At 38.0% G+C, this 19,492-nt stretch overlaps 1 protein-coding gene across 13 annotated transcripts in view; it reads right to left on the reverse strand.

The window, feature by feature from the left end:
• mbl (splicing regulator muscleblind) overlaps positions 1-19,492 on the reverse strand; it is a 547,255-nt gene that overhangs the window by 473,200 nt on the left and 54,563 nt on the right. Inside the window, exon 2 of one of the 13 annotated variants that reach the window (XM_022084808.2) lies at positions 2,128-2,217. The exons of the other annotated variants lie outside the window; for them this stretch is intronic. The gene's annotated coding sequence lies outside the window, so the exon portion shown is untranslated. The remainder of the gene's footprint in view (positions 1-2,127; positions 2,218-19,492) is intronic. 13 annotated transcript variants of the gene reach the window in all.

Below are 19,492 nucleotides of genomic sequence, written 5' to 3' on the forward strand. Positions count from 1 at the left end.
GACGAACAAAAGACTCCACTTTTGATTCATTAAATTTTGATGGACGTAAACCAGCTGACGCCTCTATATAATTAACTGTGTGCCTCATCTTCTGGGTCAATACGTATCCAAACAAATATATTTGTCTAGACAAAACCACACAAAATGTTGATATATATGTAACAAATTGAACAGCAAAACTAAGAAATACTAACAGATTTCGTCTAACAGATTTATGGCGAGGTTCAAATGGGGTTTAAACATAATACAGCATGCACTCAACAATTCAAATAGTCTACACTATTTTATGGCCTCAAGATAACGTACAAAAGACTAAATATCTAGCCACGTGATAATGTTGAATAATAAAATGTGTAAATGGCAAAATGGACACAGACAATCTGTTCGATGTGGTGAATTAATAATGAAAATTAAATACATCCTTGTGCGGCCTGTGCCATTAAACCCACATGACCCCGCAGGCCTTGTAAACACAACCACCTCCATTCTTGTGCCGGAATTCATGAATGACTTTATCAATCATCAGTGATTAGAAACAATGTGCTATTTAGCATATAAAGATATGCAGGCCTTCAATACGTCACTGTCAGATACGAAACAACTGTAATTCAAGTTAATTAAATCATCACATACAAAATATTCTACACGTATTTTCAATTTTTATTGTGCTCTAATGTTTCAGCATGACGCCAAGGCCAACACAATACACATTAGTCAAGCTGCTAGGTTTTTAGTTGCGTCTGCCCTAAATAACTTTCTCTCGGTATTACTGTAATGGTTTGAAAACTCCTTGACCATCTGCTGCAACTCGTATTTTAAAAGTGCAAGTCCGTTCCTGCAGAGATTAAAAATAATTTTTCGAAATAGATTGCCAGTGACTACTTAATGTAAAATAAAAATCTGTACGTGTGGATGTGAAAAGAATTTCGGACTTCATGCATTTTTTTGCATGAAGTGTATACGAGGTGCGATCGGAAAGTTTCAAGACTGTGTCAATAGAGGGCGAACCGGATGTAGTACGAGCTTCTGCCGCTAGGGGGTGCGGCCTACATTCATAGTGAATCAGTGTGCCAGCCGGCATCATCGAATTAGCATTTGTTTCTTAGTTACGGGCGTTTTAGTAGTGCATTACACCGACCCTCCTGCGATTTCGGAATGGCGTGTGCATCAAATTTTGCCAAAGACTCGCCAAAACGGCTACGGAAACCTATGAAATGCTAAAGCAAGCATTTCGGGAGTCCGCAATGGGTCGTGCACAAACTTTTGTGTGGCATTCACGTTTTAAAAGTGGCCGAACCTCTGTCGATGATGACGAGCGTTCTGGACGACCATCTTCGAGCACAACGCCCGAAAATGTTACGAAGATTCGGCAGGCCATTCACGAAGATCGACGTCGTACCATCAACGACTTGTGCGACATTGCTGGGATAGGCTATGGGACCTGTCAGCTGATTCTAAAGGAAGAACTCCACATGCGACGCATCCTGTCTGAGGACCAGAAGCAGAATCGACTTCTCGTTTGTCAGGAGCTCAAAGATCTTGCAAGAACCGACCCCAACTTCCTTTCTAAGCTCCGTGTGACTTCTTCCTCTTCCCAAAGATAAAAATTCAGCTAAAGGGAAGGAGATTTGAGACGACAGAAGAGATTCAGGCAGAATCGCAGATGGTGCTTGACAGGCTGACAAAGAAAGATTTCCAGGGATGCTTCCAGGCTTGGCAGCGGCGCTGGGATCGTTGTGTTCACTCCCAGGGGAACTACTTCGAGGGTGATGGATGAATTTAATACCTGAGATAAGTGCACGGGTTTTTATAGGCGCAGTCTAGAAACTTTCCGATCGCACCTCGTAAATGCACAACGGACAGCCGGTGTCCACACTTCTGCCTGTCACCTGTTTCGTCTAAGAAACTACTGATCGGATTTCAACTATCTCACGACGATTAACACGATTACAGTTTATTATACTTGGTGAACCAAAGCAGGTACAACAGTTAAGTAACTTGAGCCGTGCATAACCAGTTCAACTTCACACCCACAGTCAACGTGCGCGGTACGAGTCTTGGTCTACGAATGAACACTGCTCTGATACCACACACATTTGTTCAAGAGATGGCTGGCGGGCCTCTTACCTTAGCAAATGTATCCCTTGGCTACACAGTTGTTCTCGAGTCTGGACTGACTGCTTGGAAGGTGTTTTCTCCCCGAACTTTGTTTGAAACCTGTGCAAGAACTGCAGTCACGGACTTTGAACCCACAAACACATTCAGTTTTTAGTTGTAGCGAAGCCATTGTATAGTCAGGGCTATGGCAGCGCTGTAACGGCCAAGCAGTGAACCACTATACGTGGAGGCAAACTTGAAGGGTTTTTGTGCATTCCTACAGTTATTTATTTCATTGCTCTAATTGTTTTTGTTCATTAATCATTTTTATTCGAAGCTTGTTTAAATGTTATTTGAAAATTCAGTTCCTACCTCGAAAAAAAAAATACGTGTCACTATTACAGAGATCAAATGGCTAATTCTGTCTTAGGAAATACTCGATTTTACGCTGAGAATCACATGAAACCCAAAATATACTCGTGTGAAAAATGCAGAGTTATTGATTATTAAAGCAGGATTACCATTACCATTAGGCCTTAAAAGGATAAATATAGTAATCATGATTGCTATATTTATCCTTAGACTCTAAATCAATCGGAAACAACTTGTGTGATAGGTTGATTGGGGTCTATTAACAGTAAACGTCACGAAACAAATTTAAATTTAGTCTGTCTACATCAAATAGGCTATAACCCTTACCTTGTATTAGGAAAGTACAAATATCGAACTCACCGGGTTTCTTAAAACAAGCTCACTGTACAAAATAATTTTAACAAGATATAAAATACGGATTGAATTAAAATATAAAAATTCATACGAACACCGATCATGAGTATTTAACAGAATACAAGGAATGCACTTTGCTGTTAGTAACAAACGAACATACGTATGCACGCAAAAGAATATGCTGGCGAGAAGTGAGAAGATGTCGGCCTATCTTCTCAAATGGAGGGCGCATTAGGGTCAATATGCAAAAGGTAAAGTTGGGCTGAGAACAATGGAAGTTTAATTTCTTTTTTAAAAGATAGTAATGAACAAACACTGTAATGAAACTACAGTGCATGGGCACTGTCTAGCGCAGACTTTGCACGTGCAATACCTAAACGGCCTATTTTGAGTCATTTTATATAGAAATGTATGTGTATACAACAAACCCGCATTTCTTTTACACACAATTATAAACTTTTTAAGTTAGTTCTATTGTAATCTCTCATACATGTACTTCACCTCAACTAAAGGTTGGAACATTTGACCTATTAAATATGTGATTATTAACTTCTTCAAACAGAACGACCATAAAAGGAAAAAGGCTGACGCAAGCGGCGAAACACAGCAGTGAAAGTATTAAACCACGAACCAGTGTTCTGCGACATCACAATGGTGAGCGTTATTTGAGGAACATATCGTTCGTGTCTGATGTCCAAAACAAAAAAATTCGTCAGAATGTGCCAAAGAAATCGATAAAACTAGCCCTCTCATTTATGATTAAATTCTTGAAGATTACATTTTTGTTCGCTGCGCTGGAAAATGATACAATTAGCTTACCAACTACAAGGATACTGAGAGATATGCAGATTAAGAGTTTAACTCATTAAACTGTGCAGGCCTATAACGCGATACATTTAATTTTGTATAGTCGAATATATCGCCATCCGACATTTATGAGTTAGAACAGACGACGGAAAAGCCAAAACACACATTTATACGAAATATTGCGTTCTGGTAGACAATGACAAAATACCCTGAACATAATAAAATTATAATTATTCGGAGCACAATCACTTCGCTTGATAAATATCAGATTTAAATTTCCGAAATATCTCTCCTGGGCGTCAGTTTTATGTGATCGGTCATTAACTCTACTGAGTACAGTCCTCCTTGAGAAGCTAACAGCAGTTCAGCTGAGCAAGAAATTTCAGATCCGAGGACCAATTACTTTGTTCACAAGAGCTTGCCACCTGTCCCTATTCTAACACATAAATCTAGTCAATACTACCCCACCCTACTTCTTTAACATCCAAATAGTATTCTCCCATCTATACCTAGGTCTCCTACATGATTCCTTTCCTTCTCGTCTTCTGATCAAAATTCTGTATGCATTTCTTACCTCTTTTATGTATGCTACATGAGTCGCCGACCTCATTCTCCCTTTGATTTGAACATCCTGATGAAATTTGGCAAAGAACACAAATTATAAATTTCCATATCACTCAATTTAAATCCAGTCCCCTGCTGCACCCTCCCTCTTAGGTTCAAATACTGTCTTCGCTGTTGTCGGCCATTAAGACAAAAATTCTTGTATTTCACCGATATTAATTGTTACGAATTGCTGACATACCAGTTCCAGTTATCTTACTGTTTATGCAGGACTACGTAATAAATTAATCTACATCTTGAAATGTAGCAGTTTCAGATAATTTTACGAGAAATTCGAGAAATTCAGTCAAAGGCAAGGTTCAAGACAAGTTAATACATTTGCAAAATATTATTTATACTAAAAAAGTTGTTCTGAATTTTACGCAAAACACGAGCACAACAGCAGATTCTTACTTTTCATTTCCGTGAATTCGATTCAGTGAACAGTGAATTTGGTATGAAACCAGCGACGAAAGTTCAATTTACAGTAACTTTACTTCTTTCGACAAATTCGCGATAATATGAACCTGTTCGTGGAGAATATAGTTATGCACAGAAAACCTATAATTAAATGCGTTATGTTTCGTCTATCTCCCGGAAATACAGATTAGCTTTATCCAATAAACCCAACAGAGTGGGATTAATACTTTCAACCGATGCAGAAGCAAAGCCAGCTTCTGAAACGCTGTGCCTTTTCACCAAGAGACAAAGGAAAATTTCCCAAGAATATGGAACCTTCTAACAGGGCTACGGGCTTACTTCCTAATTTAAGGGCCGATTAGAGGCAATCATATGTAATAGCAAATCAGAACGTTAGAAATAAAATAACCTTAAAATATAAACAAAAAGAACAATATGACTTTCAAAAACACTTTTTCTCATTACGTGTGAACACATTTCTGTTCAGAATACTTTGCTGCTGTAAAGTATTCATTACCGACAAAGAGAAAGAAAGATTTTTTAATAGGTTGTGTGGGTAGCAAAATACAAACTATTACATCGTCCACACAACTAGAACTATATATTACAGGTATATTCTAAGAATATATCAAATGTCAAACGTTTTAAATTCAAAAGTACACTGTTCTGACTAACCGACATGGATCCATAATTATAATCTGTAATTATAAGTTAATCGCTGAAGTGCTAAAATATGGTAAAAACTACGTTAACAATAAATAAGATCAAAGAAGCAATATAAAGGAAAAGTAAATATATAATGTAGAGGAAAGGATAAAATTATACAGAAGGGATATATAAATTTACATGTAAATTGTCTATTTGCGAGATGCCCAGGCTAGTGGGCTATGCATGCAGTAGACATCAGCGAACAGCGCTTCCGTAGCGAATGTTGAGGAAATAGTCAGTCGAAATGTGAACGTTTTTACTTCTCACCGATATCTCTGCTGGGTCGGTCGGTATGTGCAGTTGGTATCCTGACAGTGTAAAGCCTAATCTCTCATGGGAAATGAGACAATTCAGGAGATATGCAGAACGCACGAAGCACATAAGAGAATACAGACTAAAGGGGAGACACAGATAGGAAGAAAAGCAAAGGGGATAACGGCTGAAACACGGACGCACTGGATATATTTTCTTTTACAGTAGTTCTCCCAGTTGGAGTCGGAAGATAGAACCTTTGAATTTTAACGTGAGAAAGATACAACATCTTTACATGCAAGGTACCAAGTCAGGCACTCCTTGGTGCTGATAAGAAGGCGTTGGAGTTTCTCATTCACTCTTATAGAGAGGGATAAGAGTAAATTTACAAATTACAAGATACCTGGAACTCATAAGCACAAAAACAAGCAGAGCTGTGTATAAATTTAGGTTACCTCTTGACAATTTTCATGTCTCATATGAGATTAGAAGCAATTAGCGTAGTGTGTAAAAGGTATCAAAATGAAACTCAAGATCCACTTCGTAAAGCTGAGAGTCAGATGTTCACAAACACTGGGAACTTTATGAACAGCGCGGGAAATGGCCTTAATACTAATTTAAATTTTTTTGAAGTTTAATCCAATTTTGTTTAGTACTTGAACAAACACTGTAGTATGAAGCCTTTCCGAATCCAGCAACGTTGCATCTACAGAGGGCGTAACATTTCCCTTCCTTGCGACTTCTCAAATGATCCACAGTTCTTAAGTGAGTGCATTTTTATGTAAGTTGTGACTAACTTCTTATCAAAACTGCAAAACACCAAGTCTACATTTATATAATTTTTAACAAGGAATAATTAATAGACTTAGGCCAATTCGATTAATGCTTTACTTCCACTCAGATCCGAATACCCTTCACCTTCCCGATTTCCATCTAAAATACGAAAATACAAAATCTACCTGTTGTTTCATCAGTAATGTCTGTGACCCTAATGGAATAAAGTCATTGAACGGTTTTAATAATTAAGTTCTATCTGTTTTTGGAACGAGAAGTGATAAAGAAACAAGTGGATTGAGAAAATTACACACTAAAGTGCTTCATAATTCCCAGCATTAAAGTCTTTATCTTTGGTCAACCTTATATTATTTGAAGAAAAATACAAGTTATGGTGCTCTTCATTATGTAATATTTTCCAGCCTCTTGCCACCTCATCCGTCTTAGATCCAAATATTATCCTCAACACTCTATACTCAAAACACTATAAATTTTCAATATGCGTTCTACCTTAAATACGAGAGAGAGCTCCACATCCATACAAAGCAGTAGGTAAAATTATAGTTTTGTATATTGTAAACTTTACGTTGCACAAAATTCTGAACTGCATGGTAGCAAGAATTCCTCCAAATTTAATCTGCTCTTAATTTCTCCGTAATCCCAATGTTGATTTATACGTCGTTCCAAAATATTTTAATTATACCACATTTTCAAAGAATCTGAGTTGCTGGTTTTAACTACCATTCATTATATTATGACTGCCCCGCAGTCTGGTGACGGGACATGGAAATACACTTAGTTTTCTCCACCTTTATTTCTAGACCAACTTCCTTGCTAGCATCTAAATAGAGCTTCTGTGTTTCTCTTGATAATATTTACGCCTCAGCGCAATAAAGGACATGACCAGCATAACCATTAATCTTTGAAAAGAATTAGTGTGAAGGCGAGTTGAGAGGTTCAGAAATAAACCTTTGGTAACGCGGCAAAATAACTTTCAATTTCATGAAATGAAGAGAATTTGATGCGGCCCACATAAATTTTTGTAAAATTCCTATTGTATAACTCTAAATTATGAAGGAATATCGGTTAAAATAAATATTTAACCTTAAGTGAACATTTAATAAAAATATGTCAACATACTTATTAACGAAAGTGACTGAGCAATACGTAAACTTATCAATCATTTTTAACAAAATACAACAAGATTAACTAAATTTCCACTTATAATTCTGCAGCTAGCTAGCCGACAAGAAAAACCGAATGCAGCCCCAGGCATTGCAATTTGAGAATCCCTGAAATAATCGAAACAGCAGAGTTTAGAAGTAACTATAAAAAATGAAGATTTAACCAGTGCATATTTAGGCAGCACCGTTTCTATTCTACAACTTAAAATCAATGCCTCATTTAATAAATAAAATTCTAGACTGATATGCCTGTTTGAAATTCATTGCACACATTACATTAATAAAGAAATGTTAGCCAATGTCAAACAATTAATGATGGTGACCACAGGCTATCTGCAAAGATGTTCTTAACACTCTTGACACAGAGGTTAAAACTCAGACGTATCAAAGTATAAACTTAACAAAATCAATTTTAAAACGCCGGAATACGCTACAATACAACTAAAGCGGATGCATGAAAAATCTGAGGGTGAAGTGGTTCCTAGGAAAAGTTTAGGGGAAGCTATAAGCCAATGAGCGACGCTAAGCGTCGCTGGCTCAATATGTAGTCTGTTGGCAGCACTGCACCAAGTAACGACCACTTGCGGCGCTGATTCATTACTTTTCAAAAGGGGTCATAACACTTGCTGAATAGAATTTACTTCAGAACTGTTTGATGTGTTTTTTATTTACAATTGACGGTACATAATTTACTTTTGTAGTTAATATGGGATTAAGGCATCACAAATACGTTTTTTGGTGCTGAAATACAATGTAATCTGAAATTAACATAGAAGCTGGTTCTTTCTATTCATGTCGTGTAATTGGAAAGTCCCTTGACCAGCGACGACGTTCAAGCAAGTCAATAATGTATATAACGTAAACAACTTTTCCGATAAAATAAATGTCTCGGGTGAACGTAAGAAAATTTATTTAACAAAATGTCAAGAACTGATTGCCAAAGTTTGTGGTGTTGGATTAAGAACTGTGTGAAGAATTTGTAAATAAATTAGAACTGAAAGATATTTTGGACTGATAAGCAAAACGCTACATCTAAATGTTACAAAACTGGATGGCTTTGGAAAGGGTATTGCAAGAACTGTCCACGGCATGTATGATGCCGGAGAATTGTCTACGAATTAACAAAATTTCAGAATGATAATAAACATTTCTGGCTCATTAAGATCAGGACCGATATTTTATCTTCATCAGTGGCCAATGGCACAATATACAGGGGGCGCTGTCTTAAAATACGCGACGGATTATCGTGCAGACAGGAAGGTTCCCCCTAACAGTTCTATGACGGTACGGGTGTGGGGAGGGGGAAAACGTGGTTTATAACAGAGTAGGAATTAATAAAAGTCCCCTGTCAGTCGCCTGTATTGTTTGCACTTACAATAATGGGTTAGCTATTGGATTTTTTCCACCATGTTAAATTTTCTTTTCACCTGTCAGTTAAAGTCATTAACCAGATATTTCGGGCGATTGGTTATTTTCCATTTTCCTAGAAAACGAATTTATTATAAAATACATGCCAGCATACGATATATTTTGACCTCATTGGTTGCTGGTAGTTTTGTACATTGAATGGTGCTAGAGTTGTTCTCACCTCAGAAGTTAGCACTCCAGCCGTGTTACTGACAGGGACTATTGATGTGGGTTGCCCTCCAAAGGTTATCCACTCAACCCCGACGTACGTCTGGTCACATGTTTCGCCAAGGATTGCCTTACAGATTCTACCAGACCTTGATAGAAACAGTATCATTCTACGGAAAGTCTGAGGGCTTGTATTTTAAGACATGTTTTGACTAGGTTAGTACTGAATAAACCGAACATCGTTCCAGTCTACAGTTACGACGTTCCAATGATACTAGAATTTCATGTTCTGTGTATGTAAAATATTTTCAGACAGAAGTGTCGGGTTTTAAGTTATCATGAGATACTAAATAGTGTACTGTGGATAAGTACGAGAGATGAAGATGGCTGGCCGTCTTCTGGCTACAACTCAGAAGACAGCCATCTTCGGACTCACCGCCGTGAAAACCTCAAATTCTACTAACGAGAAATAATTGTACGCGATGTGTTATTCACTTCCAAACCTTCTTACTTCGTCATGCCCATGTCACGTGTTCTCTGCAGTTGCATATAATTAAAGCACGGTTTGTCAGTTTGTCAGTTATATTTCATCTCTGAAAACACTGATTTCAATTAAAAATGGTACTACAGGTCTTGTAACCGTTTTATCTTCTTCTCTTGGGCGGCCTTGGGTCTGCGACGATTTATAACCGTCTCTTCTTCTACATGAGACTCTTATTCTGGGTTTAATTAAAGATCGCCTCAGCTGTGTCTTTAGGTATTTATTTTCAGGTGATTGTTGAATTAATTCCTCCGCGCGATACTGGCAGATGATGCAATTTTGTTTGTGAACAAAGTAAAGTGAATACACATGTTTGTCCGTGATAACCGACTAAGAATTTATATATTGTTACAATTCGAGAACTTGCACCAACTGATAACTGACAACGACTGACGACTGACTGTTGAATGACTGTTAAAGAAGTTTGCCTCTCAAATTGTAATTTCTCCCACTCATTCCAAAATCTGAATATTGTAACATCATTGGTTCGACTTCCCGCTTTGTTGTGATTGGTTGAATAATTTAAATTTAAGTTAGAGTAACTTTTCTCTGATTGGTCGGTTCAACACCCGAGGCCAACTGTGACAGTTGACATCGCGTGGTGACGCAAGGTCACTTATGCCTGCTCTGCATAAACCCAATATATAGGTCTATGTTCCGCTGACCCTTCGCGACAATGGGCGGGTGTGGATGTATTAAAAACGGAAACATTACTTCATTCTTGATGGTTGGTCATAGTCCGAGCCCGACCTCATAACTAGACGATTAGTCTACATAAAAAAATATGCAGTGAAATTAGGTTCATATCGGTTTAACATAATCACTACTTCATATAAAGCTCAAATAGAATGTATTAATCTTCTGACTAGCTCAATGTAAAAAATAATGGTTTTATATACCTAACAAAACAACTGAGTTAATGTGAAGGATTTTAGGGTGGTGAATATTTAACAAATCATAAGGACAACTTCTGAGTCTATGCACTGTGGTATCTTCAGTGTAATTATCTAAACAACAGCAGGTTTGTGTCTGCTACAAATGAACAAGACCAAAGGCAACGCAAAATTGCAAAGTGCGCATTTGTAAATTAAGTGTTATACATTACAGGATTTTAAGTGGCTTCACACCACAACACAAACAGACAAGTTTCATTCAGAAATTGCATACAATAAGTGCTTAAAAGTCCATAGACCATAGCGATTACAAGACCACATGCAGTTACATCAAATGAATCATGGATAGCTACAGAACAGGCAATCTGAAATGACCAGCAGTTTGAATAGAGAATAGAGGAAGGAATTAGAAAAAGCAATGAAGCAAAAAGGAGATGAGTCTCGAATTGATCACGAGAGGGGAAGAGCGTGTTCCTGACAAATGGAGTTCCCTTGTCAAGTTGGCTGCGTTCTGAAGACGACCCCGCTGGCATACTGATTAGCTCAGTCCGCAAAGTCGACTGACTACCAGGCAGACAGTCCTTAACCGTCACTTACGGAGCAAATCAACGTGATCGTATTCATGAAATACAGAGTATGCAGTAATTACTATTGTATTCGGAATGACGTAACAGTGATACCAACAACCCCCCCCCCCCCCCCCCCGATCCTTCTTAGTGGCAGGAAGTATGCTGAGACTGTAATGTACAAGGCTATTCAGAGAGCTTGAGAAAATCGGTTTGCCGTCTTCCTAATTACTAAGAAACTTTAAAGCGAATCAAGACACTCTCAGTGAAAATTGTATACACTTTTAAAATCATTAGTCATCGCTTGATATTTCGTGAAGTGGCACTGGATTTTCTTTCTCACCGGATGATCGTTATGAATTAGTCTGTCAGAATTTTATTCACATATTTCACAACTACGCAAGCTAATCTTACTACCGGGATTCGAATACATAAGACTGTCTACAACATTACCCCGTCATCGTCGTTTTGAAATTTCTTTACATTACAGTCCAATGCCATGTAGAAAATAACTCTTGCATGCAGAGGAATGTTTAAAAAAAATTTCCACCGTCAAAAATTCGTTAATTATTTCTAAATACTTTACTTTCGTATCAATTATGTTTAATGCACGACATTCAAATTTGAATGGGTGTATCCAGACTACGATATCGATTACTATGTGTCTGATGGGAACCGATAACAACATTCGTGATATTTAACATTCAGAACAGTTGTTCTACTGCCACTACTTTTCGATATCACTTTGGGTGAAGAACCTTAAAATTTGTACTGTTAGGGTCATTAATTCGTGAAGGATGAAATGAGATTGCAATGTGGAGATGAAAATGGATAAATTTTTGTTGATAAACCCCAAAGGGAATATACAAATAACATCATATTATAATTCACCTTACAACAGAACAAATTTTTAAAATGAATTCAACTAGCTCACGATATGGTCCAAAGGCAAGATCTGTGTACACCATGATAGATCTTCGTGCACCGCAGAAAATTGTTGATCAACTGATTAAGTATCTGCTGTTCAAGGAATAACCTGAGTCAGAGAACGTTACTTAAGACATTAAAAAAAAATGATAGTATAGTGAATAAATCAAATCCATTGGTCCACAAAGAAAGGGCTGATAACTCAAGATGTAGGAACCAGAGAACATGACCAGAATAATCAACTACCTTTTCCGGGAGTTTTATGAAAACGTGTGCTGCATTGGTTAAGAAAAATAATCGATACCGCCAAGAGGAAGGGTAGTATTAGGAATGCGAATGGAATTGCTCTTTGCCGTCGGTGAGACTGAGCAGCATTTTAACAATACGGAAAGGTAACACATACTTATTACCCGTTGCGAAAGAAAGACATTTTAAACAAAATGCATAATGGTTGTGACAGCGTAAATATGAGAAAGGATCCAGTATCTACAAACCGTCTACCTGATATGCAGCCACATACACGGACTGCTTCCTTGCTTGTTTAACAACGCTTATTGAAGTGCGCAGATTATCAGTGCCAAATAACATGGAGTCATGACAATGAAGTTTAAGCCATGAATTGTGAATCAAGAAAGAGGGAGGGTACTGTTTTGAAGGAACTATTCTCGTGAAGAGTGTGATAAAACTGGTGAAAAGGCTGGAAGTTTGGCCTATACACGGGACAAGGTTAGAAACGGCAAACTCTCATACGCTATGTAAGATTTGAGGTTTTCACAGCGGTGAGTATGAAGATTTCTGTCTTCTGGGTTGCTACGCTGTGTAGTATGGTATGATGAATTCTTCGCCCTGATGACGGAGGCAGTATGACCTCTGAAACGTTGGTAAACATCTACCATACTACACGGCGCAGCAACCCAGAAGACAGAAATCTTCATCTCATACACTAGCTGCTCGGAGACAAATCTTGATCAGATTCCATCATGTGTTGCTCAGAAACTACCAGCGAGTGCCACTTCAGCACAGAAGCTGAATCCTAGTCTGCTTCTAAAGAGTGTAATTTCTTTATAATTAATTAATTATACTGCCCAGTGGCTGTGTAGCCACAAACATGTAAAATTACAATAGGCCTTATAGTATGATAAACAAAAACTGTTTTAAGCTCGTAATGTAACATCCCACGCGACAGATTACACTAACAAAAAGTGCATCGTCGAACAAATAATAATTCGAAGAAAGAGACATTCATAATGCATATATTATGCAAATGTCCGCAGAGAACATGATGATACAGAGCCACGCCCCACTTGCTGCTTGCTCACACCAGTTCATCATTCTATAAAACCACTAAGATATTAGCGTGTGAGTTATGGCAGCCACTCTTGAACTCTCCTTGCAGTTTTAAATAAGGATGACTGTCACGTAGGAAGAAGAAGAAGGCAGTCTGCGAAGGGAGGAGTCGTGCGAGGCTCTCCTCCAACCCAACCCAGGGCACAACAATTCATCATCATTTATTGCCAACATTCCCGCCCAATAGAGCAGGCCCTCGCAGCCCCCAGTGGGCACAAGTTTCCAGTTCACCTGCAAGAAGGAAGCCATATTGGGACTGAAACACAAAGCTTGGCCAAAAGCGAACACACACAAAAAAGGAAGAAGACAAAACACGAACTGTGTGTTTAAACCAAGAATGGAAATAAGTGTTTTCAACCAAAAAGGTATATAAAGAAACTGCCAGTTACTCGCAAAAAGTGTTTACACTTCTAACATTCCTCTCGCTGTTGTGGCAACTGCAACCATCTAGGTGTCTGGCCATCATCGCGTGTCATTACGACATGGGCAGTCATACGAAGAAACACCCTAAGGTCAGTATTCCACTTCGACGCCGACGATATTGAAGATGAATGTTCTAACCGGTAGACTTCACAGCGCAACTGGAAACATGGCGGAAACCTTTTATTCCCCTCTATTATACCGCATTCTTAAGTTTTGACTTTGACAGAGGTGAAGAAAGCGGAAAAGATGGATAAAACTGTACTAGGTGCAACCGGTTTCGAACCGACATTTCGCACACGGAAGGACAGAGCTTATTAACTGCAAATCACTATATTTCCTGAACCTTCTGATTTACTTTCACTCCATATCTTTAAATTCAAAGAATTCCTGGAACCATAATAAAACGCCAATATAACAGCATCGTTTAATTAACTTGAGTTGTAGCATTCTGTTGCGTAGTCTTATTAAAATTATAAAATTAAGAAAATAGACACCGAATATAATTTTATCCTAAGGTCGCTTACGAACAACATGTTTCGACTGCAATGTGGCTGAAGATAGCTGTATTCTGGGTTGTAGCGCCGTGAAGTCTGGTAGAATTTTACAGACGTTTCAAAGGGCCTTGCTGCCTCCACCATCAGGGCGATCGTAGAAGTCAACAGCACAGATGTTACTGTTACAGACCACCCAGCTGCGAGCTTAATACTTGAGAGGGTAAGTAGAGTGCTCATAGAATTCATTCGGAGTTTTAGGCGGCCACACTTTCGAAACCGCGGAAGCAAATGGGAATTTTCACAGACACAAAGTAAGGACAAACTTCAACGGTTTATGCTAATCTCTGAATACCTTAATGTTTCCTGGTTTCCGGCGAAGTAGTGCGACGGATAAGCTTATGTATGGGACCTATGCAATGGGAACAATGCGCACAAACAGTTTAAATCTGTATAGTGCAAAGAGTATTCAGATAAACTTCTGGCACAAAACCTCTGGAGAAAATTGGTTGAGTGTACGCTGAGGTTTCGCATGCTATACAGACCAGACAGCGATTATTTCCCTCAACAGCACTAATAAACTGATCTTCGTAATGGATAAGCATTGTTTTCCTTGATGCAGAAACTGAATTTTTAAATAATATTTATATGAGCTTCGATGAGAAGCTTCAAAATTTGTTACGATTACCATGGTTACCCCCAGCTCCCATGTTTGTGCAGATTACCACAGTTACAAAATATTATCTTGCCTTACCTACTTTGGTCTTCATACCCTAACGACTTTATCCTAGCCTGACCTATTTACACCTAACCTGATCCCAGTCAAACCAAACCTAACCTATTTTAGAAGTAAACTGTTTTCTGGATATTATCCATCGTCAAATATTAAATAAAATCAATAAAAACCACGACGTTTCAGAAATGGGAGTCTATCTCCGTCTTCAGGTAAAACCAACTGTTGGGCCCAATCGATAGAGCTATTCCCTATCTCCGGACACAAACTTTCAGAATTGAGCTAACCTATTTTAGCTTAGGGCACCCTAAACTGAAGTGATCCTGTCCGCCATATTTGTAGTACCGATTACAGGAAAATGAGACGTAAGATTTTACAGTACACCCCAATCACATGAAGTCCATGGCTAGTTCTTATGTCCAGACACTCGAGCGAACATGTGGTAAAACCGACATGGTCAGCCCAACTCCCAGTTCAATCGGTTCTCGAGGTAATCATTCGGACAAAGATACGGATGAACACAGATGGCCACCCCTATATGGTCGAACGTCCAAGCCAGACGGTTCTCGAGTCAAAACATGCGAAGGCGACTCCTACATGCGTTATCTTCATTAACTTTGTCTAAAGACCGCGTAATAATCATCAAATTAAATAATCAACCTAAAACTGTAGCGTTATATAGACTAGTGCAGTGCGTATTTATTTTTATAGATGGACAAATGAACCACAGGCTGTCAGTGAAGCAACAGTTCGCAATGCAATTTTTAGTGTCTATAACTGTCAAAAGTAATTAGAATCTAATAAAAGATTTGTCATTAAACATTTATAACAGAGAAAACTAAAACAATATTCAATATCGAAAGCCCAATATTGTATTTGAGATAACATACGTTTCATAATTTAAATCGACTCAACTAAATTAATATACTTTTTCCAAAAGAAGTATAGCACTTTCTCACTTTGTTCAGTGTACAAGGCAGACAAATCCTCTGCCATTTTGTGTCAATGACTCCTCGTTAACTATCATAAATATAACTACATTCTGAATAAACTTAAACAAGTATGCAAACTCGTGCAATTAAGAAATGCTGGCAAAAACATGGGCTTACAGAGAACGTCTCTAACGTAACTGGATCTGAACGGTTCACCTAATAAATACGAATTACAGGGATGACCAAACTATTCACTAAAATATATTAACTGGATTAAAAACCACTAAGCCATCAACAGTTACTGCCAGGTCACAAAATAAAATTTATCTGATTTTTTTTTAAATTTTTATCTCAACAATGGACTACATGTGAACTATGTTAGACAAATCAAATTAAAAAGTGGAATAGGGCAGAAAATATTAATTACACAAAATTAGTAATGATAGTTAAAACATACAAAATGTTTTCTTTTTAGTTTAGAGCTGATTAAAACATATATTTACTTTTAAACTCTCTGTCCTGTCGAGAGGTCTAACTGTAAGGAGTAATAATTAACAGGGACAGAGCGAAAGCTTCAGAAAATATCTGTCGCAATGTGATTTGTTGGCTGAAGAATATTTAGCGCACAAAAACTAAAGATAAAGAGATGATTTCACGAACAACGATTCACAGCAGTAGAACACAGGATTTATGTCAAAATTAAAGCAATAAAAATAATAGGAACAAGATGCCAAAATAAGAATTTTCAAAGGTTATTATTTACATCTAAAATGCAATTTTAACAAATGCTGGTAACAACTTTATTCCAACTTGCATAAATCTGTAGACAAGCAAACACAAATTTAACTCTCTCTGTGTTGGCATTTATTTAACGAGGTTTCTTCTGTTGCTTTATTCCATTTGAAATGTAATTTATTTCGTTAGGGCTTCAGAAGAACGGAGTTCCTGTCACAATCAAATTGAAAGGTCGTTCAGTTTTGAGGCTAATGAATACACACATTAATTCATGATCCGTATTTGTAACAGAAGAGACCCGCTACAGAGGTGAACTGGGAGTAATGTGAAGTCAGAACTAGTACAGATCAAAACTGTACATTTAAAACTCAAACCTATTTAACAACACTAAACTTTAAAATAAAAATATTACCGTACAAGTACTGTTTTAAAGTAGGCCAAAGAATATTTTTTAAAAAACTGCACATTTTACAGGTCGTTAAGAGTGAAACTCATGGCCATTAATTTTCATAGATTTTTGGGACAGTGTGGACAACCCTGCCTCGTTGAAACATGTACCACTTCGACTCGATTTAACAAGAAAGTTCCATATCATTACCTTATTAGGAGGGTCACTAACCACACTAACCAGCCACATGTAATGTGCTGTGTGTTCGCCCTACCTTGCAAGTTGTCTCGTTTTCTCAACATTAAACCTTCTCCCTCCATCTTTTGGTGGAAAATAGGATCTAATATAGAGGTGGACTTTTGCAGAAACTTCTACCCACAGCTGCAATTTATTTGTGGGGCTGCGGTTAGACATCAGGCGAGGTACAGGTTGAATGTAGTGGGCAATTCCCACGGGACCAGACAGCGAGAGCAAGTTCCTGGACAAACAAGCCTGTCACCTGACCAGGAGTTACGGAGATGACCACACCACACCGATCTATCTGCGGGCACGCCATACAAGCAGTGGCGGAAACGCGTCGCGTAAGTACTCCTGCAGTCGGGGGGAATCTGTGCATTCGCGACCCGTTACGAGTAAGTGGCAGATAAGGGCGCAAATACTGTCCATATCATAAACATTATTTCTCAGCGGTACTGCTTTGTAGATGGCTGTCTCGGTAATGTCTTTGATTTGCATAGTATATACGTTTATTTTTCTTCTGTCAGCAAGCTAGTGACGTGGGAAAAACGCAAGGATTCGCCCCAACTACGGCATAAACCAATACTTTATTCTACCTGTCATGTTTCCCGACGGCCTACATCGATATTTTACAGTGTTTTAATTAACTTATATAGCTTTTACTCCATTTTCATTAATTTACAAGGGGTCATCAGCTGTGTGTTTGTGTATCTGCCCACCCCCCTCGTAAATTTCTTACAGGGGGCACGAAGAACTTGTGCATCTGACAGGGTACCATTAAATAAAACAAGAAAAAACTGTAAACAAATTAAAGGGTTTTCATCTCATTCAGTAGTACAGAATCACTGCAGCTGAAACAGCGTCATTAAATATGCTTAAATCAATCGAATGTATAAGCCAATATTAATTCGTAGCGCAAAGAAGCTTATCAAAATGCGTAACGCCAATATTATTGAAACAATGGCGGATGGGTCTACCATAAGCATAACACAAGGTGCGTCGGTTCCTAGGGTACACTTATATACATATTTACTGCAACATTTCATTATATCAGTACAGGTGACAGGAAACAAACAGAATATAAGAAAGCCGCTTATAAGGAAAATACGGCAAGATAAGTGAGTTCTGTGTATTTCGTGTTTCAAGACCTCAGTTTGTAATATACGTGATCGACAAGTCGGCTCGTGGGAAATTCCTAAAAAGCATCTGCCTATCAGAGCTTACTGCGCTGTTTTATTTTTTGTTTTCTCTGGTCGGGCGTCATCAGAGTTCATTAAAACACAGACATGATTATCTGACAAACATTTCATCAGCAGCAAAGGATTTCTTTTACATTTTTGAATAGTGTGTAACCAAGTTTCTTGGATACTTTTTAAAATAAATACTATCAGTAAATAATAACACTTTAAAATTAATCTCTCTTCAGCTACTGTCCTCAAAAGCCTGGTGATGTTGTTGCTTGTCCATCAACCAACCGAAGACAACTGTAAGGGCTCACTGCTCACATTGGCATGAAGAGGTTATTTATGAAACACTCCTATGAAGTCTACTACAAAGTACATTTATCCATCAATCTGTATATGTAACGTTGTATGTCTTGTTCTGAGGTGTGCGTTTCAGTGAAGAATTTATGATTTGTTCATTTACAGATACGCAGGAGAACTTCAGTCTTGTTTTCCTATCATATAACCAATATATTTTCTTTACACGTTTCAAAATACATTCTAAATAATATTTAAAAGTAGGTGTAAAAAGTATTCAGTACACAACACACATTGGATATGTGAACTCATTTTAGCGCATAAAGTTCATGGCGCAACTTCATCAAATTAGGTCGGTTTCCTTATCGTAAGAACATCAACAGACATGCATGTATATAAACGGTGTTGACTTATTCCTTACGTCAGCAAAGTTATGCACTATGGACACACTACACTCTTCAAACTGCTTATAAGTCATAAACAATCTACTGGGAGGATATCTGGCGGCTGTACCGCGGCACGGTCTTTAGGCTATGCACGATCACTGTGTCTGTAGCCGCGAGTCGCTTCCAGCCAGCAGCGGTGAAAATAAGAAGTTACATATACCGCTGCGATATTCATGTGTGACTCAATTATGTGCTGCAAGATTTCG

This window comes from Zootermopsis nevadensis, unplaced genomic scaffold, assembly GCF_977971745.1.
Source record: "Zootermopsis nevadensis isolate Lab colony 2312 unplaced genomic scaffold, Znev_1.0 Znev_ptg000002l, whole genome shotgun sequence".
NCBI lineage: Eukaryota > Metazoa > Arthropoda > Insecta > Blattodea > Termopsidae > Zootermopsis > Zootermopsis nevadensis.